The 25634-nt window shown below is 46.0% G+C and overlaps 1 non-coding gene across 1 annotated transcript; it reads right to left on the bottom strand.

The window, feature by feature from the left end:
- Nucleotides 1–23274: 23274 nt before the first annotated feature.
- Trnav-aac (transfer RNA valine (anticodon AAC)) lies at nt 23275–23347 on the bottom strand. Its single transcript has one exon. It is a non-coding gene; the product is annotated as a tRNA-Val (tRNA).
- Nucleotides 23348–25634: the final 2287 nt, after the last annotated feature.

The following is a 25634-nucleotide window of genomic DNA, read 5'->3' as shown; positions in this document are numbered from 1 at the left end:
GCGTTTCTGATCATGTAGCCAGTCAGCCTGCCAGTTAAGTCAACCAGTCAGTCGATTAATCAGTGATCAGATCAATCAGTCAGTCAGTTGTGATCAACAACCAACCGGTCAATCAATCAATCAGTCGGCCTGGTTGGATTTAGTTGACTGGTTTTGTGACTGACTGATTGGCTGACGGCTGATTGACTGTTGACTGGTTGGCTGGTGACTAACTTTGGGTGGCCTGACTGGCTACGCGGCTGGGCGTGTCAGCTGTCAGATTCGAACCCCGCAACCGATGTACGAAGTGGATGAGAAGAGAAAAATCACCATGCAAATTTTCATCCATTCGTCAATCAGTCAGTCAACCTTACAGTCAACACATTAACTCAAGTAATCGTCCAATATCGCACGAGATTGAATTAATAATCAGTCAGTCAACCTTTTGAAATAGTTGGGAAATAAAGATCTGAAGGGTGAGGGGTATAAGAAAAGTGGAGAGAAATAGGGAGGAAAGATAAAGGAGGAGGACAGTGAGAAGGTGAGGGAGAGAGAGAAGAGAAGAGAATTAGAGAAGCAGAATATCATAAATAACAGTCAGTCCCAAAGCTTACTCTCAGGCCATTATCACGAGAGCTGGCAGTGCAGAGAGAGAGAGAAGAGAGAGAGAAGAGAGTGAAGAGAGAGAGAGAGGGAGAGGGAGGGGTCAGGATAGATGTTCAGAAATGAAGGTTTATATACTTCCATACGAGAATTTATTAAGAGGAAAGAAAGGAGGAGGAAGAAGAATTTGGAGGTATCCGCTGTCTGTTTGTCTCTTTATTTGGCCCCGTGTGTGTGTGTGTGTGTGTGTGTGTGTGTGTGTGTGTGTGTGTGTGTGTGTGTGTGTTCCCTTATCATCGTGTACCTGTCCTCCCAGCATTCCTGAGAGAGATGACTGACAAATATATTTAGGAAGGTTATAACCTTGATAATAGTAGTAGTGGTAGTAGTAGTAGTAGTTGAAGTAGTAGTAGTAGTAGTAAGTAGTAGTATGGGGAGTTGTAGAGGTGACAGAGAGAAGACGGGGGCATAGGAGAGGCAGGGTATTGAGACAGGGAGGGACAAGGGAGGGAAAGAGGGAAGGGGAGAGGAGGGAGAGTACACCGGAGACCTTTCCTCAACTGGCATCCGTCCACATACTGTCCGTGTGTGTTGGAAGAAGAAGGGAAAAGGAGGAAGGAGGGAGGAGGAGGCAAAGAGGCTGAAGGAGAGGAATATCTAGTTGGAAGGCTTAGAAAGAAGGAAAAAAATTATAGAGCAAGGAGGGAAAAATGTAGAAGAAGGAATGGAGGAAAGGGAGGGGAAAGGATATGTGTGTGTGTTATTATTATTATTATTGTAGTATTGTTATTATTATTATTATTATTATTATTATTATTATTATTATTACTACTACAATGTATACTACTACAACTACTACCTACTACTAAAACACTCACACACACACACACACACACACACACACACACACGGTCAACAGATTGTGATACATATATTCCCTCTTGACACTCTCTCTCCCTCTTTTCCCTCTCCCTCCTCCCTATCTCCCCCCAACTCCTTTGTTTCCCTCACCCACCCGCCTCTCCCATCTCTACCTCTCACCTTCATTCCCCTCACTCTCCATGTCCCTCTCTCTCTCCCTCTCTCCCCTTTCCCACCATAGATATTAGGTCATTGGGAAAGCATGTGTCCCTCTCTCCATAAATAAGTTAAATCATCAACCTTTAATGACTCAAGAAAGTGAAAAAGCAGTTGATTTGGAGGTTTTTACCTCGTGAGAGAGAGAGAGAGAAGAGAGAGATTCTCTAGTTCCTCCTTTGAATTCTACTAATGTTGCCCAATTACAGTGTCTTAGCCTGCTTACCGAGAGAGAGATTACTATACTCCTTTGAATTCCACCAATGTTACTTTCAATTACACTGTCTTATTCTGTTTACCGAGAGTGCTATGCTGATTTCCTCCTTTGAATTCCCTGTGCTGTAAAATTACACCACTGTCTAAGCATATTTACCACGAGAGAGAGAGGAGATTCTATACTGTTTGCCTCCTTTGAATTCTGTCTGCTTCCAATTACACACAATAAGCATATTTACCGAAGAGAGAGATTTTATGTTATTGATCCGTAAAACTCGTAAGGACTCTTGTAGGGAATACGAAACTAAATCAATATTGAAGGAACAGATAGCTTGTGCGAGGAGGAGAAGGAGGGGGAGGGAGGAGGAGGCAATGAGATGGAAGAGACTCAGCGCTGTAGTCGGTATAGTATAATGCTCTCTCTCTCTCTCTCTCTCTCATCTTTATCACGTGTTTCTCTCTCATGTTCATATATTTATCAGATGGGAACAGTGGTGATGATGGTGGTGGTGGTGGTGATGATGGTGGTGGTGGTGATGATGGTGGTGGTGGTGATGATGGTGGTGGTGGTGATGATGGTGGTGGTGGTGATGATGGTGGTGGTGGTTTGGTGGTGGTGGTGATGATGGTGGTGATGATGGTGGTGGTGGTGATGATGGTGGTGGTGGTTGTGTTGATGGTGGTGGTGGTGGTGGTGGTGGTTGTGTTGATGGTGGTGGTGGTGGTGGTGGTGGTGGTATTGATGGTGGTGGTGATGGTGATGAGATAATATTGTATGATTGTGTGGTGTTCCCTTCCCCCTTCCCTTTATATCTGTCCCCTCCTTTCCCTTTAATCTTGTTCCCTCCCTTTGTTTTCTATCTCTTCCTCTGTCTTCTTTCTTATTCTCTTTCGTTATTTTCCCTTTTTTCATGTCTGTTGTTGTTTGTTTTCCTTTGTGCTTCATTCTTTCTCTCTGTATGTTCTTCCTTTCTTTGTGTATCTCTCTCTCTCTCTCTCTCTCTCTCTCTCTCTCTCTCTCTCTCTCTCTCTCAAAATCCATACACACACACGCACGCACACACTCAAAATCACACTACTCAATTAAAAACAAAAGGCCTAACAACAACAACAACAACAACAACAAGCAGCAGCGAAGAACAATAACCAAATAAAACAAAAAAGACAAAAGAAAACGCACATGTTCTTAATTTCTTCTCCCTCCTCCCCCTCCCTCCTCCTCCTCCCCCTCTTTCCCCCATCACCTCAACGCCTCCTCTTCTCCCCTACTCTCCCCACTCCCACTCACCTCTTCTTCCACTCTTCCCTCTCCCTCTCCTCCAATCCATACACCCCTCTCCCTCCCCACCCTGTTTCTCCCAATCCTCACTACTCTTCCCCTTCTCCCCCCTCCCCTACTCTTCCCTCCTCCTTCCTTCCCTCTCCCAATCCTCATACCTCCTTCCCTTCTTTCTCCCAATTCTCACTCATCCCTCCCCACCTTCCCTATTCCTCACCCAAGTCCCAAATTCTGAGTCTCTATCCCCTTCCCCTCTCTCAATTCTCACCCCCCCTCCTCCCTCCTTCCCCACTCCTCCCATCCACCCCCTTTCCAATCCTCGCCCCCAACCCTCCTCCCTCCTTCCCACTCCTCCCATCCACCCCCCTTCCAATCCTAACACCCCACCCTCCCTTCCTTCCCCACTCCTCCCATCCACCCCCTTCCAATCCTCACACCCCACCTTTCAACCCTCCTTCCCACTCCTCCCATCCACCCCTTCCAATCCTCACCCCCTCCATCTCCCTCCTTCTCCCCATCCACCCCTTTCCAATCCCCCTCCTCCTCCCTCCCCCTTCTCCCCATCCTCTCACCCTCCGCTAATGAGAATCTAACTCCAGCACCGTCAGTTGATCCGGAAGGTGCACGTGTTGGCCCCACCCCTTCACCCCTTCACCCCCACCCCCCTTCAGACACGTGCCCCTCCCCTCATCGCCCCGTGAACTCCTCCTGACTCTGATTCCCACGGGACTGGCACACCCCTCTCTCCCCCCACCCCCTCCGTCACCCCTCTCCTCCTTTGAGCATATGCTTCTAGGGTGTTGATGTGGTCTGTGTGTGTGTGTGTGTGTGTGTGTGTGTGTGTGTGATTTGTTTTTTTGATTTTTTGTTTGTCTGATTTTCTTTTTATTGTTGTTGATGTTTGTTTGGTTCGGTTTCTTTTTCTCTCTCTTCTCTTCTCTCTCTCTCTCTCTCTCTCTCTCTCTCTCTCTCTCTCTCTCTCTCTCTCTCTCTCTCTCTCTCTCTCTCTCTCTCTCTCTCTCTCGCTCTCAATCTCTATTCTTGAAGTGATTTGATAACTGCTGCAAAAATCGATTATAGTCAAACGCTGTGATGTAAATACACTTTCAACTATTCTTCTATTCTTCTACTTGGCCTCGTTTTTGTTATATTCCTCCAGCCATTATTACTTATCATTCTCGTCTTATTACTCTGGTTAACACTCCTATTGCTCTCCTTACCTTTTGGAGATCATGTTTCTCTATTAATATAAACAGTCGATGGCATAAAGGTGTGAAGTTAAGATACAGCTGAACCCAGACGTTATAGAGGCAAAGGAAGGAGGAGGAGGAGGAGGAGGAGGAGAACAAGAGGAGAAGGGGGAGTTAGTAGCATCAGAAGGAAGTAAGAAGAAGGATAATATGAAAAAAACAACTGAGGACGAAGACGAGGAGGAGGAGGAGGAGGAGGAGGAGGAGGAGGAGAACAAGAATTAGTAGAAGAGAGTGAAGAAGGAGAAGGGGAAGAGACAGTAACATCAGAAAAAAGAAAGAAAAAGGATAATATGGAAAAAACTGAGGACGAAGACGAGGAGGAGGAGGAGGAGGAGGAGGAGGAGGAGGAGGAGGAAAAGTAGTAGCATTAGAAGGAAGAGAAGAACAAGATGGAGGTGGAGGAGAACGAGAACGAGGAGGAGGAGAACAAGGTGGAGGAGGAGAAGGAGGAGGAGGAGGAGGAGGAGGAGGAGGACATATATAGGCAAGGGCTTGGACTGCGGGGTGAGAGAACATAAAAACTCTAACACAAAAGTACTGGAGGAGGAGGAGGAGGAGGAGGAGGAGGAGGAGGAGGAGGAAAAGCAATGGAGAGGTGTGGCACAGGGTTGAGGTCAAGAAAAGAGGAGGAGGAGGAGGAGGAGGAGGAGGAGGAATGAATTAACAATATAAAGTGCAGAAAATAAATTCGTAAAAATAAATAATGTAACCAGTCTCTTCTATGACCTGAAGAAACACGAAACTAAGACGTATTTTGAGACTTACTCCTTTCATTTCCTCCACTTAAAAATACACATAATAAGTAATACACCAAAGTTAGAGCTGAAGTCTTATGGGTCACTGATCTACTTAAGGCATCAACGCCCTGTAGGACCCTTTAAATCCCAGCAGCAGCATGTAGGAGCCTAGTAGGACTCTGTAGGACCCTGTAGAATCCAGTAACAACGTGTAGAAGGAGCTAATAGAGTCCTGTAGGAGCGTGTAGGACTTCTCTGTAGGAGGTCCTGCAGTGGCGGATGTAGGGGCTGCAGGTGTCGTGTTCTCGTCCACCTGGGCAGACAAGCGTCGCTGGGCCTCACCTGGCGGTAATTAGTGCCTCCACCTGGCGGGGACACCATGCGAGGAGAGGCTTTCCCCGCTCAGGTGTGTGTGTGTGTGTGTGTGTGTGTGTGTGTGTGTGTGTGTGTGTGTGTGTGTGGGGCCAGGGAGGAGGGAACGCGAGACAGCTTGAAATAATTTAAGGCTGCTGCACACCCTCTCTCCTCCTCCTCCTCCTCGTCATCTACCTCCATTCATGCTCTGTCTCCTTCGGCCTCCTCCAGACTCCTTCCTCCCCTCCGCCCCGCCGCGCACCGCCCCGGGCTCGCCACCCCCGCAGGCGGTGTCCCGGGGCGGCACAAACAACAGGTGGCGGTGCGCGGCGAGGCGGCGAGGGCGGCGGGAGGGTGTGACCCGCGGGGCGGCGTGACCTCCGGCGACCTCCCGCCCACCGCCGGCGTGAGGGAGTGACAGGTGCGGAGCTGCCCCCCCATTCTCCTCCCTCCCTCAGCCTCCCCGGCATACATTCACATCCTGGCCCTTCCCCCGCTCCCCTTACCCCTTCCCTCTCCTCCCCGGCATAATTATATTCACATCCTTGCTCCTCCCCCTTCCCCTCGTCCCCCGCCTCGCCCCGTCCCCGGCCCTGCGCGGAGGGTGTCGAGGGGCGGCAGCGCTCGGCACGGCGGGAAAAACTTGGTCTGGAGGCTGAGCCGCGGCGCAAATTAAGGTCGTCCGGGAGGCTGTTACGCTTGACTTGGCGGCAGTGGCGAGCCGCCGCGCGGGGCGAATGGCTCCGCGCGTTGACTCATCGCGAATCTATTCGGTGCCGGCGTGGCCCGGGGGAAGGGGGGGAGGGGAGGGGAGTGCCCGCGCGTCCAGTCGAGGCAGCCCCGCACGGCGTGTTGACAAGCGCCTAGCCATTATTTACTGACGGGCGCGGACGGGCGGCGGCCACCCATATGCCGCGGCGGCGCCTCCGTGCGGCCGCCACTCCAGGGCCGAGGCGACGTGCGCTTCCCAAGGAAGGCGGCGGCGGCGAACAGGTGGAAGCGGTCACGTTGCGGCTCCCCTGTCCGTGCCTTGGGCGGTGACCTGAGGGAGGTATTGGCCGCAGCGCCATGGCAAATTAAGGTGATCGGTGCAGAGGCGGCAGGAAGAGGAGAGTAGGGAGGAGGAGGGGAGGGCCGGCAGGGGCAAGGATGTCAAAGTTGCCTAATTTACCGTGGGTGGGAGGCGCCCCCCGCTGCCCCGCGGCGGCTGGCGGTGCATCACGACGCCTGGGAACCGGGGACGGGGGGGGCGGGTGGCCAGCTGGGGGCCCGCGCGTGATAAGGCGGGGGAGCGGCGCAGGTGGCGGGGCAGGGCGAGTTGTGGGACTTGGGGCTGGGGAGGCCCGTGGGAAGTGTCGACGTGGCGTAGAAGGGGGCATGATTGGGCGTCAGTAACACACACACACACACACACACACACACACACACACACACACACACATCACCCCAATGCCGATCACCTCCCATCACCCATCACCCCTTCAGCCCATGACTTCCGACCATAAGGATGCTTCTCGAGGCCACAAATATAAGAACTAACACACAGTGGGTCTCATCACGCCCCCCTCACCCCACGCACGCACCGCAACACCCCCCAGCGCACCTTCACCCCAAAAATCACCATTACCAAGGGGTGCAAGTGGCCATGTGGGTGGTGCTATGGGTGGTCACTAATGGTCGTATATGGCATGGGGGGCGGCAGGGGTGTGGGAGGAGGCGTACCAGGTATGGGTAGCTACACCCCTACACCCTGAAGGCATCTTTGGCGGGCGGGGGGAGACGGGGAGAGGGAGGGCCATTTTTGGGGTGAGGGGTGAAGGGGGGAGAAGAGCTGCCGGGGTGATGACAGGCACGGTGGACCAGCTGGAAGGGATTGTGGTGGTGGTGGTGGTGTGGTAGTGGTGGTGGAGGTGGTGGTGTGGTGGAGGGGACCGAGGTGAGGGGAGCGAGGGAGTGGAAGTGGTTTGGTTTCACTGGTGGAGAAAATGTGGAAGTGGTGATGATGGTGGTGGTGGAGGTGGTAGTGGAGGTGACTGGGGTTGTAGTAGTAGTAGTAGTAATAGTAGTAGTAGTATCAGTAGTAGTTGTAGTAGTAGTAGAGAGAGAGAGACACACACACACACACACACACACACACACACACACACACACACAGTTTTCGTTTTCTAGTATAATATTCACCTCATCAACTTGCAACCCGTGTGTGTGTGTGTGTGTGTGTGTGTGTGTGTGTGTGTGTGTGTGCGTGTGTGTGGGCGGCCAGGCGCAGTGGGTGGCTCAGTGGGATGAACTCCCTCTCTCTAAAGGAAAAAGACACTCCCAGCCTCTCTCTCTCTCTCTCTCTCATACTTCACCTTTCTTTTCTTTCCTATTTCCTCCTCCTCCTCCTTCTTCTCCTCCTCTCTCCTGACGGAATCAAGAGAGTCCTCGCAATGAATCAATAGGTGCTGTCTTCTCTTTGTCCTCTCTTCCCTAACTTCAGAGAGAGAGAGAGAGAGAGAGAGAGAGAGATTATGAGACTGACAACATAATCAAATTTATTTAATTAGGCTCTCTCTCTCTCTCTCTCTCTCTCTCATGAACACACACACACACACTGAAAGGTGAATTTTGTGTGTGTGTGTGTGTGAAAGGTGTTGGGTCTAGAGAAAGGAAGAGAGGAGAGTGGTGTGTGGTGAGAGAGAGAGAGAAATTTGAGGACATCTGACAATCATATGTTGTATTATAGAGAGAGAGAGAGAGAGAGAGAGAGAGAGAGAGAGAGGTGTGGGTGTGGGTGTCGTGACTGGGTGGAGGTGGAGTGGGTAGGAGGGATCATGAGGTGTGTGTGTGTGTGTGTGTGTGTGTGTGTGTGTGTGTGTATAAAGCAGATGGTGGAATGCGTTGCCTGATCTCTCTCTCTCTCCTCCTCCTCCTCCTCTCTTCCTTCTCTTCCTTCTCCTTCTTCATTCAACTGTCTCTCTTTCCTCTCTCCTCCTCCTCCTCTTCCTCCTCCTCCTCCTCCTCCTCCTCCTGCCCATCCTACCCCTTCACCTTCATACACTGCCAGAGGAGAACTTTTCCTGCATCCTACTCATTCCATTAGTGCAGGTGAGCCAAAGGTGATTAGGGGCAAAGGTGATACACAGGTGTGGTCTCAGGTGGAGGTGGAGGAGGAAGTGGAGGTGTTTTTTTTTTTTTTTTCTTCCTTATAGTTGTTGTTTTTTGTGCGAGAGAGAAGGGAGGGAAGGAGGAAGGGAATGTGGAAGGAAGGAAGGAAGGAAAGGGAAGAAGAGGGTAAAGGAAAGGAAGAGAGAGAGAGAGAGAGAGAGACAGAGAGAGAGAGAGAGAGAGAGAGAGAGAGAGAGAGAGAGAGAGAGAGAGAGAGAGAGAGAGAGAATGTAGAATACTCATATGTTAGAAATGTCAATATTGCCAAATAAAAAAAAAATATCGATGTCGTTCAAATGCACTTGCCCTTCAATTTCAAATACCATGGAGGCTTTTTTGTTTATTTTTTCTTTTGTTTCTTTTATTTTCCCCTTGAACTGCCTCCTTTACTGTTAAAAAAGAGGAAGACTTCGAATCCCGCTAAAAAATGAAGGACTCGTACGTGGCTTGGTGTTCTTGCATTGTGATCTTGGACGTGGACTCAGCACAGGGAGTTATTTACGATCACAAGGGAACTCTTAACCTAACCTAACCTAACCTAACCTAACCTAACCTAACCTAACCTTCCTTACCGAGACTCTGCTGCCGTTGCCCATACCACCACCATCACCACCTTCTTCCCCTCTTCCATCTCCAGGCTTTTCATTTTAAACTCATTTCCTTCTTCCCTCCTCCTCCTCTCTCACCCTCTCTCTCTCTCTCTCTCTTTACCTTCATTCTTCCTCATTCCCTTCTTCCTTCCTCTCTGTCTCTCTCTCTCCTTCCCTTTCCTTTCGTTTCCTTCTTCCTTTCTCTTCTCCCTCTCTCTTTCTCTCTCTCTTTTCCTTTCCTTTCATTCTTCCTTTCTTCATTCCCTTCTTCCTTCCTCCTCCTCTCTCTCTCTTTCAGTTTCCTTTCATTCTTCCTTTCTTCATTTTTTTTTCAACCTCTCCTCCATCATCTCATCTCTCTTCGTCCCTCTTCTTTCCATCACCTCCACCATCTTCTCTTCCTCCTCCTCGACCTATCACCTTCTTACCACCATATCTTCCCCTCTTCTTCCTTTAGTTCAGCTCCTCCTCCTCCTCCTCCTCCTCCTCTTTCTCTTCCTCCTCGTTTCTCATTTCTCAACTTCCCCTCCTCCTCTAGTTCACCTCAGCATGACCACCTCTTCTCCTCCTCCTCCTCCTCCTCTTCGCTCCTCCTTCCCATCACCTCCTCCTCTTTCTCCTCCTCCTTATCATCACCACTTCCTCTTCTTCTCCTCCACCTCCTCCTCCTCATTCTTTCTTCCCATTACCTCCTCCTCCTCCTCTTTATCATCACCACTACCTCTCCTCCTCCTCCTCCTCCTCCTCCTCGTCGTTCCTCCTTCCCATCACCTCCTCCTCTTCCTCTTTATCATCACCACTACCTCCCCCCCTCCTCTTCTAGTTCACCTCCACCTCACCTCCACCACCACCACCACCTCCTCCCCCTCCCCCCCGCGTTGGAGGTACACTGAACTTTCTTATATGGATCATTACGAGGCCTTGATGGGCGATGGGCGACCCGGGACTGGCGGGGGAGTGGCCGCTGCCTTTCCCGGCCCAGATTATAGTGGGCCCGCCAGCCACCCAACCACCCACCCAAACCAGCTACCAAACCACCCAGCCGCCCACCCAACCACCCAACCAAACCAGCTACCAAACCACCCACACGCCCACCTACCCAGTACCAAGCCAGTCACCCACTCAGCCAATCAGATACCCACCCAGTTTTAGTCACTCACCCACCCATTCATCCACCTAGTTAACCGCCTACCCAGTCAGTCACCCATTCAGTTACTCATCCAGCTACTTACCATCCAGTCAGTCATTCACCCAGTCAACCATCCACCCATCCACTCATCCACCTAGCCATGCCCAGTCACCCAGTCAACCAAAATGCCAATCAGTACTATCATGGGCTTGGCCGGGGCGAGTGGAGGAAGAGGAGGTGGAGTTTGTGGTGGAGGAGGAAGTGGAGGACTTTTTTTGTTGTTGTTGTTCTTTCCTTGTGGTTGTGATTTCTTTGTATAGTACTTTTTTGGGGCCTTGGTTGTGAGAGAGAGAGAGAGACTGGTCATTCACACACACCAAAAAAAAAAAAAAAAACGCACAAAATCTACCAGGAATATGAGAAAGATAAAAGGAAAAGGAAGAAAGAGGAAGAGGAAGGAAGGAAGGAAGGAAGGGGAAGAGGAAGAAAAGAAAGAGGAAGAAGACTGAGCTCGTATCGTGTTGCGGAATGGGAGGAGGAGGAGGAGGAGGAGGAAGAGGAGGAGGAGGAGGAGGAGGAGGAGGAGGAGGATTACTGACCAGAGTGACGGATGAAGTGATGGATAGAGACCGTGAAGGGGGCGAGGGGGCGGGGGGTAAGGGGGGGAGGGGGGGGGCGTTGCGGGAGGAGGGGGGAGGGGGTCTCTGAGTATGGTAGGGCAAGACGATGGGTAGAGGAGCCTTGGTTATTGAAGACACATGGTAGAACTGGTCGTATTTAAACATGGTAGAAAAAAGATGATAGGAAACGATCGAAACTGTCAATCGTATGGTAGAGGAAGACCGAGTATGGTAGAGGTATGGTAGAGGAGGACGCAGTATGGTCGTGATATGGTAGATTAAAACAGTATGATAGAAAGATGGTCGACGAAAGATACCATGAAATATATATGAAAACAAAGTATGGTAGACAGATAAGATGGGAGGAGAGTTTATGGGAGGGATATGGGAGAGTATGGTAGCAAGGGAAGCTGTCATAATAAAGAGAAATGAAGAAGAAAAGAAAAAGAATAGAAAAAGAAGGGGAAGGAGGAGAAATACGTAGGAAAAAGAAGTTGAAAAGAGGAAAAGCAGAGGAAGAAAAGATGAATGAAAAGAAAAAAAATGAAAGAGAAATAAGGGAAAGGGAAAGAGGAGAGATCAGTAGGAAAAAGAAGATGAAAAGAGGAAAGGCAGAGGAGGAAAAGAAAAAGAAACGAGGAATGAAAAGAAAAAGAAATGGAAGAAAAATGGAAAGAAGGAAAAGGAAGAGAAGGAAGATGAAAAAAGGAAAACCAGAGGAAGAAAAAGAAAAAAGAGGAATGAAAAGAAAATGAAATGGAAAGAAGGAAAAGGAAGAGAAGGAAGATGAAAAAAGGAGAAGCAGAGGAAGAAAAAGAACAAGAAAAGAGGAATGAAAAGAAAAAGATATGGAAGAGAAGGAAGAGAAAGAAAAAGAAAAGGAAAATGGAAAAGGAAATACTAAAAAGAAATGGTAAATCATAGACAATACAACTCTTATGATAAAGGGAAGATATGGTTTGGCAGGGAATGGGAGGATGATTAAGCGAATGAAAGGAACGAAGATAATGGAAGGTTATGGTGTTGGTGGAGGGATTGGGATGAAGGTGGAGGTGGCGGAGGAGGTGGTGGTGTTCCGTAGGGTGAGATACGTAGCGCCCTTACTTTTCTGAGAGAGAGAGAGAGAGAGAGAGAGAGAGAGATGGTGTGTGTCGAGAGAGGAGGAGGAGTAAGCAGGTCCAAATTTAGAAGGAGGTAGAATTCTTGGGTTTGCTTCTCCTGACCCTCTCTGCCTCCTCCTCCTCCTCCTCCTCTTCCTCCCTTCCTCCAGCAGCAGCAGTTTAAGGAGTTCCTCGCCTTATTCAAGCGCCCATGATAATTGTGGAAGCGGGCGGGCTAGGCTGGCTGCTAAATTGAGGGCTGTTCACCGTATTTATACAGCCCATGTAGAGGACGCCGTGAGTTATTGCGGCGGCGGCGGGGGAGTGGGGAAAGGGGGGGGGAGGGATGGGGTGTACTTTTGGGATGCTGGGAAGAGGAAGAGAGGGGAGGGGGAGGGAGAAGAGGGGAGGAGGAGGAGGAGGAGGTGTACTTTTCGAAGATGGGGATGCTGGAAAAAGGAAGAGAGGGGAGGGGGACGGAGAAGAGGGGAGGAGGAGGAGGAGGTGTACTTTCGAAGATGGGGATGCTGGAAAAAGGAAGGAGGAGGAGGAGGAGGAGGAGGAGGTGTACTTTTCGAAGATGGGGATGCTGGAAAAAGGAAGAGAGGGAAGGGATAGACAGGAGGTAGACGGGTGGATGGGAAAGCAAAAAGGAGGGAGAGGGTAGATGCAGGGATGGTGAGGGAGATGAGAGAAGAGAAGAGGAGGAGAAGGTGTACTTTTCGAAGATGGGGATGCTGGAAAAAGGAAGAGAGGGAAGGGATAGACAGGAGGTGGACGGGTAGATAGGGAAGCAGAAATAAGGAGAGAGACTGAGAAGAGAGAAGGAGGAGGAGGAGGAGGAGGAGGAGGAGGAGGAGGTGGAGTACTTTAGTTAGTGGAAGAGAGGGATGCTGGAAAGAAAGGAGGAGAGTATAGATGAAGGATGTGGAGGGAGGGAGATGAGAGAAGGAGAAATAGAAGATGTGCTTTTGGTGGAAGAGAGAGATGCTGGGAAAAGAGGAAGAGAGGTAGACTGTAGGTGGAAGTGTTGCCAGTCAGGGAGAAGAGACGAGGAGGTGGATGCTGAAGGGATGAAGCAGACGGGGGGGGGTGAGAGTGAAGAGTCAAAGTGGCGATGATGGTGTTAGTGGTGGTGGTGGTGGTGTGGTGGTGGTGGTGGTGGTGGTGGCATTCATTTAATTACCCGTTTCAACCTTCCTCTACCTTACCCTATTCTGTGCTATCCTACCCTACCTTTCCCTTCCCTACCCTACCCTGCTCTGCCCTACATATCCTTACCTTACCTTACCTCTCTCGCCTTCCCCTTCACCTTCCATCATTTCACCTGGTTTGGGAAGGTCATTTACCCAACTTACCTTAATGTGTGGTCTAAGCCTATCCACCTGTATTTGTTTACCTATCTATCTATCTATCTGTCTGTCTGTCTGTTTGTATGTATGTCTGTTTCTATCTATCTACCTATCTACCTGTGTCTATGGTATTGTCACCTGAGCACCATTAATTAAGACCCACATACCTGATCCTCTTCTGTGTGTGTGTGTGTGTGTGTGTGTGTGTGTGTGTGTGTGTGTGTGTGTGTGTGTGTGTGTGTGTGTGTGTAAGTGTGTGTGTGCTGTAAAAAGGTGTATTTAGGTATGTAAATGCAAAACACACACACACACACACACACACACACACACACACACACACACACACACACACACACACACACACACACACACACACCTCGATAATGATAATGTTTCCCACGCAGAGGCTTAAGAGGTGTGTACGGCAGGAAGTCAACAGCTGTGGCTTCCCCACTGCCTGAAACACACACACAAACACACACACACACACACTCACACACACACACACACACACACACACACACACACACACACTCAGGTGAGGGGAGCGAGTCAGCTGGTCCCTCACCTGTCCGTCCAGGTGACATTCTCTCTCTCTCTCTCTCTCTCTCTCTCTCATTTACTCTCTCTCTCCTTCCGTCTCTTCCTGTCTCCCCAACTTCCTGTCCTTAATAATGTGTTTAAGATGTTGAATACACGGAAGAAGCTGTTTATTTAAGAAAGAAATTTGTTTAATATATTCTTTTACGTTTATTTTTCCTTCCTTTCTTTCTTTTCCTTCTTTCTTATTTACGTTGACAAGAAAATAGATAAGAAGAATCTGTTTATTTAAGAAGAGAAATTGGTTTAACTTATTTTTAGGGGTAAGTAGCGGACTTTTTTTCGTTATTTTTTTGATCTGTCTCCTTTGCTGTAAAAAAATAAAAAAAATCTATATTTTCTTCTTCTTCTTTCTTTTCTTTCTTTCATTTACGTTGACAAGAAAATAGACACGGAAGAAGCTGTTTATTTAAGAAGAATTAATTTAACATTCTTCTATACGTATATTTTTCTTCTTCCTTTCTTTCTTTTCCTTCTTTCTCTATTACGTTGCTAAGAAAATACATAAGTTTATTTAAGAAGATCTGTTTATCTCTATTACGTTGCTAAGAAAATACATAAGAAAGAAGCTGTTTATCTTCTTTTCTTTTCTTTCTTTTTCCTCTATTGATAAAGTATATTAGTGGTGGTTTTTTTCTTCTTCTTTCTTTCTGACCTTCATTCGTTTTCTTAGACTGATGATGTAAGTATATTGATAATGTTTTCACCTTACCTCCTTTCTTTCTTTTTTTCTTATTGATTTCTTATGTTTTACTATTTTTTTATTTTTCTTGCATTTTTTTTATTATTATTATTATTTTTTTTACGTGCCAGCCTATAGCGCCGGTAGGCTTTCTTGATGGGCCTGTATGGTAGTTGGCCCCAGCCCGTCATGGAGCAGGCAAGTGCTTTATAGTGGCGCCATCTTTTCTTGGAGAATAGGGGAGAGTAGGAATGGGAGGGGCTTTGAGGTACTGGGAGAGAGTGGAGAGGTAGTGGAAGAGGGTGATTGGGAATGGGAGGGGTGAAGAAGGGGTTTGGGAGAGCATAAGGAGAGAGAGTGGGAATGAGTAGGCATGGGAAGTGCAGAAGAAAGAAGAGGAAAGAGAGTTATATGATGGAATTTGAGGGAGAGGAGAGGTAGTGGAAGAGGGCGAGAGGGAATGGGAAGGAGTGAAGGAAGGGTTTGGGAGATTATAAGGGGAGAGTGGGAATTAGTAGGCATATGAAATGAAAGAGATAAAAAAGGAAAAATTGAAATGTTGGAATATGAGGGAAGAAAAGAGAAAGACCGGGTAGAAGGAGAGGAAGAGGGTGAGAGGGAATGGGAGGGAGTGAAGGAAGGGTTTGGGAGAACATAAAGGAAGAGAGTGGGAATGGCTAGGCATGGGAAGCGAAGAAGAAAGAAGAGGAAAGAAAGTTAAATGATGGAATATGAGGGAAGGAAAGGGGAAGAGCCAGTAGAGTGAGAGGAGGAGAGTGGGAGGACTGAAGGAAGGGTTTGGAGGAGTAAGGAATGGGAGAGTGGAAATGGATAGGCCACGGAAATGAAGGATAAAGAAGAGGGAAAAAAATGAATTGTTGGAAAATGAAGGAAGGAAATGAGGAAAAAAAGGAGAAAGAAAAGGAATGGAAAAAGGAAGGAAAGGAATATGAAGGAGAAAGGAAAACAAGAGAAAAAACAAAATAAAGAAGAAAGAAAAGGAAAAGGAAAGATAGAAAATTAAAGAAGAAGAAAAGAAAAAATAGGAATATAGAAAAATAATGAAAAGGAAAAAAGGTGAAGGAAAAAGGAGGAGAGAGGAGGAAATAAGAAAGGAAAGAACACGAAAGGGATTGAAGAAGGAGGAGAAGGAGGAGGAGGAGGAGGAGGAGGGAGAGGAAGGAAGGAAGAAAAGAGAAAAGACGAAATGAAGGAAGGTAGAAGAGGAAAGGCAAGGAAGAGAAGAAAGTAGACGAGGTAGAAAAAAAAGAGAAACCCAGAAAAAAAGGAAAAGGAATTGAAGGAAGGAAGAAACTTGAAGAAGGAAAAAGAAGGAAAAATGGAGTGAAATGAAGACACAAAAGGCAAGAAAAAAAAGAAGAAAAAGAAACATGAAAGAAAGATGGGAAAAAGAAGAGAAGAAGAAGGAAGAAAGGAAAGAAAGAAAGAAAGAAAACATTAAGACCAAAGCAGACAGAAAAAGAAAAAGAAAAAATAAGATACAGGAGAAAGGGAGACAAAGAAAAAAACAGGGTGAAGAGAGAAAACATAGAGAAGGGAGGAATGTAGGGTGAACAGGGTGACACGGTGTGAGGCAGGGGTTGGGGAGGGGTGTTATGAGGGCAGGGTGGCATGTGTAATAGGAAGAGAGGGAAAGCACACGGCCACCTGCACTCCTCCATCTGCGTGAGGCTACTGTGTGTGTGTGTGTGTGTCAGCTGTTTGATCACACCTTGTCTTCCTTTTTTTCTTCCTTGCTTTCTCTTTCTGTTTGTTTACTAGTTTACTTTGTTTTGTTTTGTATTTGTTTGTTTATCATTGTTTGCCTTCGTTTTTGTTTCCTTCCTATTACGTCATTTTATTCCTGTTATTTTTTTCATTGTTTCCTTCCTGATTTTTCTCTCCTTTCTTTTCTTTCCTTCATATTTCCTTCCTTCTTTTCCCGTTCCTTGCTCCTTCTCTTCTTTTCCTTTTACTCTTAGTTTATTGAATGAATGAAATAGAAAAAATAAGGGAAGAAGATCGAACACACACACACACACACACACACACACACACACACACACACACAAGAGGAAGGAAGGGGAAGAAAGAAAGAAAGACAGACAGGCAGACAGAAATAAATACACACACAATAAATAAATATAGAACACTGATAAATAAGAAATAAGACTAAAGAGAGAGAGAGAGAGAGAGAGAGAGAGAGAGAGAGAGAGAGAGAGAGAGAGAGAGAGAGAGAGAGAGAGAGAGAGAGAAGAGAATAGTTTCCTTTATTTACTCCTTATTGTTTTAACCTTCCTCCTCCTCCTCCTCATCCTCCTTCTCCTCCTCCTCTTGGTGTTAATAGTTCAAAATTAGCACGAGTCGTCTTAGGTTACTGATATTTGTCCTTTCTTTCTCTCTCTCTTCTCTTTCTCTTTGATTATTAATGGCGTTGTTTGTTTACTAGTAGAGTAGGAGGATTTATTTATTTGAGGAGGGGAGGAAGAAAAGGTTCGTTAAGTTTTGTTGTTGAGAAATTTGTTCTTTTGAGGCGTATAATGTTATGAATGGTTCTCTCTCTCTCTCTCTCTCTCTCTCTCTCTCTCCATTAAATCCTCACAGTGAAAAAAGGCGAGAGGAGGAGAAAGAAGGGAATGGAAGGAGGAGGAACAAGAATGAGGGAAGAGAGAAATCAAGAAAAGGAGGAGGAGGAGGAGGAGAAGGAAAAGGCGAGAGGATTAGAAAGAAGGGAATGGAAGAAGAAGGAGGAACAAGAATGAGGAAAGAGAGAAATCAAGAAAAGGAGGAGGAGGAGGAGAAGGAAAAGGCGAGAGGAGGAGAAAGAAGGGAATGGAATAAGAAGGAACAAGAATGAGGGGAAGGGAGGAATAAGAGGAGGAGGAGGAGGAGGTAACCAGGTGTGTTTCTGGAAGCCTCACTTGCTGTGCTCCCCTCCGTGCCACCTGGAAGAGGAGGAGGAGGAGGAGGAGGAAGGAGGAGGAGGAGGAGGAGGAGGAGGAGGAAGGAGAAATGGAGAAGTCTTGATCTGGATTGTAGTAATTTTTTTGTTGCTGTTTTCTGCTCCTGTTCTTGTTGTTTGTTTTACTGTTTTTATTTGTTATTTCTTTCTTCTTTTCTTTGTTCTTTTTTTTTTCTTTTTTTTCTTTCATTCTTTTACTCGTTCGTTCGTTCGTTTGTTTGTTCGTCAATTACTTCCTTCTTTTCCCTCCTTTCTTTCTTTCTCCCTTCTTTCATTCATTCATTCAATCATTCCACTCTCTCTCTCTCTCTCTCTCTCTCTCTCTCTCTCTCTCTCTCTCTCTCTCTCTCTCTCTCTGTGTGTGTGTGTGTGTGTGTGTGTGTGTGCGTGTACCTGAACTAATTAATTGCCTCCTAATTAATCGCTGGCCAGGTGAGTCAAGTGATTATGCTAATTAATGGCGCGGAGCAAACAAGAGTAAACAACAACAACAACAACAACAACAACAACAACAACAACAACAACAACAACAGTAACAACAACAACTTCAACTACCGCTCCTTCATCTCCTCCTTCTACTACTACTACTACTACTACTACTACTACTACTTCTACTACTACTGCTGCTACTACTACTACTACTACTACTACTACTACTACTACTACTACTGCAAACAGACAAACAAACTTATTAACCACCATATCAGTATCAGGTTACAAAGTCTACTCTCTCTCTCTCTCTCTCTCTCTCTCTCTCTCTCTCTCTCTCTCTCTCTCTCTCTCTCTCTCTCTCTCTCGTCCCAATAGGTCATGAAAACAAATAAAAAGTAATAAATTGGGGAGAGGAAGAGGAGGAGGAGGAGGAGGAGGAGGAGGAGGAGGAGGCAGTGGTATGGTGTCTGATATGGCGTTCCCATGCTTCCTCTTCCTCCTTCCTCCTCCTTCCTTCCTTCCTTCCCTCCTCCCTTGCACGACAGCTGCCTTCCGTCACCACGTGTTTGGAAGAGGGGAGAAGAAGAGGAGGAGGGGAGAGATGGAGAGGAAGAGAGAGAGTGGAAGAGGATAGAGATGGAGGAAGGAGGAATAGGCAATGGATAAAAAATAAAGAAGGAAAAGGAGGAGGAGGAAGAGGGGAGAGATGGAGAGGAAGAGAGAGAGAGTGGAAGAGGATAGAGAGGAAGTAGGAATAGGCAATAGATAAAAAATAGAGAAGGAAAAGGAGGAGTAGGAAGAGGAGGAGGAGGAGGAGGAGAAGAAGCAGAGAGAGGAGGAGGATGTGGTTTAAAGACGTAGAAGATAGGAGGAGGAAGAGGAGTACGAGGATTAAGTGTTTGAGGAATAACAACAACAAAAAAAACAGGAAGAGAAAGAGGAAGAAGAGGATGAAAAAAGAAGAAAAATAATTAGTCACAAAAAATAATTAATCGTGTGAATGGAGCGAAAAGGAAACCAAATAAAAAGAGAAGCGATGTTAAGAAATTTAGCAGAGAAAGTAAAGAGAAGAGAAGGAAGAGAGGAAGGAAGGAAGGAAGGAAGGAAGGGAGAAGGGGAGGACGAAAGAAAGAAAGAAAGAAAGGAAGGAAGGAAGGAAGGGAGAAAGGGAGGAAGAAAGAAAGAAAGAAAGAAAGGAAGGAAGGAAGGAAGGAAGGGAGAAGGGGAGGAAGAAAGAAAGAAAGGAAGGAAGGAAGGAAGAAAGGAAGGACGGAACGAAGGAGGAAAGAAGGAAAGGGATATGAAAGTGAAGGAAAACTATCATCATCATCATCATCATCATCATCATCATCATTTTCGAAGTTTAAATAAAAAAAAAGAAAATAAGCAAAGAAGGAAAAGGGGAAAACTGAATGGAAAGAGACAGCGAAAAAAAAAAAAAAGAATATGCAGGAAATTAGAGAAAGCAATATTTAATACTATCATCACATTCCCTCCCTCCCTCCCTCTTCCATAGCACCACATAACACCTTCCTACCTCCCCTTCCCCTCCCCTCCCCCCCCCCCTCTCCCCTCCCCCCTTGGTGTTCTAATTAAATGGGAAGGGTAGCGGGGTTCGAACTGGCCAGATGGGAAGTTCGTTATGTAGGCAGGTGGGTATGAGGGAACAGAGGGAAGAAGGGGGGGAGGAGGGAGGGAAGAAGAGGGGGAGGGAGGGGAGAGGGGAGAGAAGCCGGGTGTGAGTACAGAGTTGGAGGAGGAGGAGGAGGAGGAGGGGAAACAGAGGAAGGAAGGGGAAGAGGTTAAGAGAAGGTAAAGGAAGGAAGGCCCGGTGTGTGTGTGTGTGTGTGTGTGTGTGTGTGTGTGTGTGTGTGTGTGTGTGTGTGTTACTGTGTGTCTGTGTGTGTGTGTGTGTGTGTGTGTGTGTGTGTGTGTGTGTGTGTGTGTGTGTGTTTCTCTGTGTATATGTTTGTGTGTGTGTGGTTATGACGATCTCTCTCTCTCTCTCTCATTTTTTCCTCCAATATGAGAATCCTCCTCCGCTTATTACGTCTCTCTCATTCCTTTCCCTCCCTCCCTCCCTTCTTCCCTCCCTCCTTCCTTCCTTCCTTCCTCCTTTCCTTCCAGGTGGGACCTTGAGAGGAATGCGAAAGGTATGCAGTGTTTCTCCTCCCTCCCTCCCTTCTTTCCTCCCTTCCTCTTTCTCTCCCCTCTTTCCAGCCCTCCCTCCCTCCCTTCCTTCCCTTCTTTTCCCCTCCATTCTTTCTTTCCAGTTTTCATTATTCTCTCTCTCTCTCTCTATCTGTCTATCTGCTTTTCCTTCATTTTTTCTGGCTATTTTTTTTTCGTTCTCCATGTTTTTTTTATTTTTTTCATTAACAGTTATTATCGTCTCTCTCTCTCTCGTGATAAATCTTGTGGAATAAAAGAAAATTAAAGGAAGAAAGCAGGAAGCAGTTTCTTTTTTTCTCTCATATTTCTCAAGTATTATTCTCTCCTCAAATGACCTCGGGTGTGTATAATTGTTTCCGTGTATGTGTAAATGTGTGTCTGAAGTTTTCTTGTGTGATTAGTTTTTTTTTTTTTCTTCTCTTGCCTTTACTGTATTTGTTTTTATCTCCTTTTCTCTTTCTTCAGCGGAGGGAGGAAGAACGAGACAGGAGGAAGATGAAGGGGAGGAGGAAAGGAATGAAGAAGAAGAGGAAGAAGAAGAAGAAGAAGAAGAAGAAGAGGAAAGTATGGTGAGTATACATATATATTATTTTTACTACTACTACTACTACTACTACTAACTACTACTACTACTGCTACTACTACTACTACGGTTTGTGTGTGTGTGTGTGTGTGTGTGTGTGTGTGTGTGTGTGTGTGGTTATGGCGATTCTATATACTAGTACTGTTATGACGAATATCTTTTGTTTTATTTTACTATTTGCGGTCAAGAAATCGAAAGAGGTGGAGGAGAAGGAGGAAGGAGTGTTGTCAAATATGAAAACTATATATATTTTCAAGTTTATTTATTTTTATTTTATTTTTTGTTATCTCTCTCTCTCTCTCTCTCTCTCTCTCTCCCTCCCTTCCTTCCTTCCTTCCTTCCTTCCTGTTACCCTTCTTTCCCCTCCCTATTCTTGTGGGTCTTCTGATAAGGGGAGGGGAAAGAGGGGATTAAGAGAGAGAGAGAGAGAGAGAGAGAGAGAGAGAGAGAGAGAGAGAGAGAGAGAGAGAGAGAGGGCAAGAAGGGATGAAAAGAAAGAGGAAATATATAAGAAAATGGAAAGATATAGAAGAAAGGAAGGAAGGAAAAAGGAAAAGAGGAAGGAAAGAAAAGGGAAAGGAATTAAAGCAAGGGAGGGAGAGTGGGAGGAGGAAAGAAAAAAAAGAAAGAAAGGAAAACTAAGAAGGGATAAAAGAATAATTAAGTAAAGGAAGGAAAGCAGGAAGCAATCAACCACACACACACACACACACACACACACACACACACACACACACACACACACACACACACACACACACACACACAGCTTGGAAACAGACAGGAAACATCAGTAGCAACAAGAAGGAGGAAGAGGAAAAGGAAGAGGAGGAGGAGGAGGAGCCCAGCTGGGACGGAAATGTGAGCGTTCCAGCTGTGTCTTCCTTCCTACCACCTTGTTCCTCCTCCTCCTCCTCCTCCTCCTCCTCCTCCTCCTCCTCCTCCTCCTTCGTCTTCTCATTTCCTTCCTCGCGCTCTTCTTCCGCATGTTACCAATTTTTTTTCACTTCACTTATTCTTATTATGCTATTTTGTGGTCTGTCTGTCTGTCTGTCTGTCTGTCTGTCTGTCTTTTTGCGTCGCTGTTAAATGTCCGTGTCTGTCTGTCTGTGTGTTTGTTTGTTTGTGTGTTTCTGTGTGTGTGTGTGTGTGTGTGTGTGTGTGTGTGTGTGTGTGTCATTATCAATCTATGTATGTATCAATATAAAAATATATAAAAACACACACACACACACACACACACACACACACGCACGCGCACACACACTCATGCATGCAGACAGATGCTTTACTTCCGGGCAGGTGAGAACAAATTAAGACAGAGAGAGAGAGAGAGAGAGAGAGAGAGAGAGAGAGAATCCTCTCTCTCTCTCTCTCTCTCTCTCTCTCTCTCTATCAATCTATCTATCTCAGTCCTTCCTTCTCCACCTCTCCTCCTTCCCCTTCAACTCCTCCCTATTAGCAGCAAAAGAAGAAGGAAGGGAAGGGGAAGGAAAAGAAAGGGGGAGGTAAAGGAAGGGAAGGGGAAGGTAGGGAAGAGGGGAGGCAAAGGGAAGCAAGGGGCAAGAAGTCAACTGGGGAGTCTTTTGTGTCCGTGGGAATCTCTTTGGCATGGGAGCCTTGGAAGGGGAGGGAGAGAGAGAGGGCGCCCCGCTGGCAGGGTGTAGGGAGGAATCTGTGGGCAGGGTTTGGTAGTGAAGATAGGGTGGAAGGGAGGCTTGGGACCACTCTTGGGACATAGGGACTGGAGAAGAGGATGGGAGGGGCTTTTTCTTTTTTTCTTTTTTTTTCTCTACTTTCTTCCTTGGTTTCCTTCATCTGTCTTATTTTTCTTCTCTGTCTATTCCCTGTTTGCCTGTCTCTGTCTGTCTACCTATCTGGCAATATATGTCTGTCTACGGTGGCTTAGAATACAATACCCAAAAAGAGAGAGAGAGAGAGAGAGAGAGACAGAGTGTGATATTACCATCTCAAAAGTGAAAGAAATCAGGTTACCAATTAGTTAACTATTTCATTACGCAATTACTCGTTAGGTTAGTCATTTAGTAGTTTCTTCATATAGTTAATTAATATGTTAGACAGTTCATTAGATTGCTAGTCAGGTGAAGTGGATTGGTAGTGAGGTAATTAGTTTGTTTGTTAGGTAATTAGGTCGAGTTGATGAATTAGTCGGTTTGTCAGTTTGTTTATTAGCCAAGTTAGGATATTATTCAGTTAATTAGTTCACCATCATTCAGTTAATTGTTTAGTTGCTTGAAAGAAAACAAAACAAATAAGAAAAAAAAAGCATTCTTTACACAACAAAATACTTCTAACCAAGCATTAACACTCACTAACAACAATAAATTCTTTCCTCAACAACATTCTAACATCAACCAACACTCACGAAAAAAAAAAAAAAAACTGTGCTCACCAGGGCTCGAACCTGGGACCTTCTGTGTGTTAGACAGATGTGATAACCACTACACCATGAGCACATGAGATACCTCGGCAGACGAGGAGAAAATGAAGAGAGAGTGGAGGGGAGACTTGAGAGAAGGGAGAAGGAAGGACGAAAATAGCGAAAGAGGAAGGAGAGGGAAAGATAGACTGTATTGAGGTAGAAAGGAATATGTTAGCTAAAGATGAAGTTGAGGAAGAGGAGGAGGAGGAGAGGGGGGACTTGAGAGAAGGGAGAAGGAAGGAAGAAAATAGCGAAAGAGAAGAGGAAGGAGAGGGAAAGATAGACTGTATTGAGGTAGAAAGGAATATGTTAGCTAAAGATGAAGTTGAGGAAGAGGAGGAGGAGGAGAGGGGGGACTTGAGAGAAGGGAGAAGGAAGAAAAATAATAGGAAGGAGAGGGAAAAATAGGTTAAAATGAGGTAGAAAGGAATATGTCAACTAAAGATGAAGTTGAGGAAGAAGAGGAGGAGGAGAGGGGGGACTTGAGAGAAGGGAGAAGGAAGTGAACAGTGAAAGAGAAGAGGAAGGAGAGGGAAAAATTGATTAAAATGAGGTAGAAAGGAATATGTTAACTAAAGATGAAATTGAGGAAGAGGAGGAGGAGGAAGAGAGGGAGGACTTGAGAGAAAGGAGAGAAGTAGAATGTCTAAGATAACAGGAATGAGAGAAAAGAAGACTAAGATGATGATGTAAGGAATATATTTACGAAGAGATAGAGGAAAAGGAGGTAGAGGAGGACTTGAGAGAAAGGAGAGGAGGAGAAGTAGAATGTATAAAATAAAAGGAAGAAGAGAAAAAAAGACTGAGATGATGATGTAAGGAATATATTTATGAAGAGACAGAGGAGAAGGAGAAGGAGGTAGAGGAGGACAAATAGAAAGGGGTAACTTGACCAAAGGAAGAAGAAACGAAATAAAACGCAAAAGAGAATAATGAGAGACAGAAAGGAAGATCGTGTTGAGGGAAGAAGAGATGTGATAAAGAAGAGGTAGAGAATGAGGTTGAAGAAGAGGAGAAAGGGAACTTGAACGAAGGAAGAAGAACCGAAATAAAACGTAAAAGAGAATTAGGAGAGACAGAAAGTAAGATCACATTGAGGGAAGAAGAGATGTGATAAAGAAGAGGTAGAGAATGAGGTTGAAGAAGAGGAGAAAGGGAACTTGAACGAAGGAAGAAGAACCGAAATAAAACGTAAAAGAGAATTAGGAGAGACAGAAAATAAGATCATATCGAGGGAAGAAGAGATGTGATAAAGAAGAGGTAGAGAATGAGGTTGAGAGAGAGGAGAAAGGGAACTGAAGCAAAGAAAGAGAAAAAAAGTAAAAAAAGAGAAAATAGGAAGGAGGGAGAGAGGAAGAAAAAGGATATGATAATGTTGGAAGGAGTATGATAAAGAAGAGGAGGAAGAGGAGTAACAAAAAATCATCATCATTATCATCACCATCATCATCGTATATCAAAAGAAGAAAGGGAGGGAGGAAGGAAAGAAGAAAGGGAGGGGTTGGAGGAGAAAAGGAAGAAGGAGAGAAGGGAGAGAAGGGTGGGGATGCCTCATTATAACTGTTTGCCTCCTCCTCCTCCTCCTCCTCCTCCTCCTCCTCTTCTTCCTCCTCTTTACATACATAAAACTCGTATACCTAACATACATACACACAAAAGTCAACCCTCTATCTCCTCCTCCTCCTCCTCCTCCTCTTCTTCCTCCTCTTTACATACATAAAACTCGTATACCTAACATACATACACACAAAGTCAACCCTCCATCTCCTCCTCCTCCTCCTCCTCCTCCTCCTCCTCTTCCATGTTGGTCAGTCTCTCTCTTTGACCGCTGTCCCTTCCTTCCTTTCTTCCTTCTTTCTCCTCTTCCTTTTTTTCCTTCCCTTCCCTTTGATGCATTGATGGACCGCCCTATTAACACACACACACACACACACACACACACACACACACACGCACACACACACACACACACACACACATATACACACACACACACAGATTCATGTATGCAGGTCAGACGCACACACATTTCCAGACGTTCAAATCTGTGTGTGTGTGTGTGTGTGTGTGTACATCGAGGGAACGAAAGCATGTCCACATACGCATAGATCTGTATCAACACACACACACACACACACACACACACACACACACACACACACACACACACACACACACACACACGAGTTTGATTATCTCTCTCTCTCTCAACGCGATGTACATGACTTTTACGCCGCACTTTAGTTTAACATAAAAAACAGTTTAAAGTAAGCACAGTGTTGTATATATTTGTGTGTTTGTTTGTTTGTGTATTTGTTTGT

The sequence above is a fragment of the Eriocheir sinensis genome, unplaced genomic scaffold, assembly GCF_024679095.1.
Source record: "Eriocheir sinensis breed Jianghai 21 unplaced genomic scaffold, ASM2467909v1 Scaffold675, whole genome shotgun sequence".
In the NCBI taxonomy this organism is placed as follows: domain Eukaryota; kingdom Metazoa; phylum Arthropoda; class Malacostraca; order Decapoda; family Varunidae; genus Eriocheir; species Eriocheir sinensis.
The sequence above is the reverse complement of the archived record's forward strand: the minus strand, read 5'-3'. Positions and strand labels throughout refer to the sequence as shown.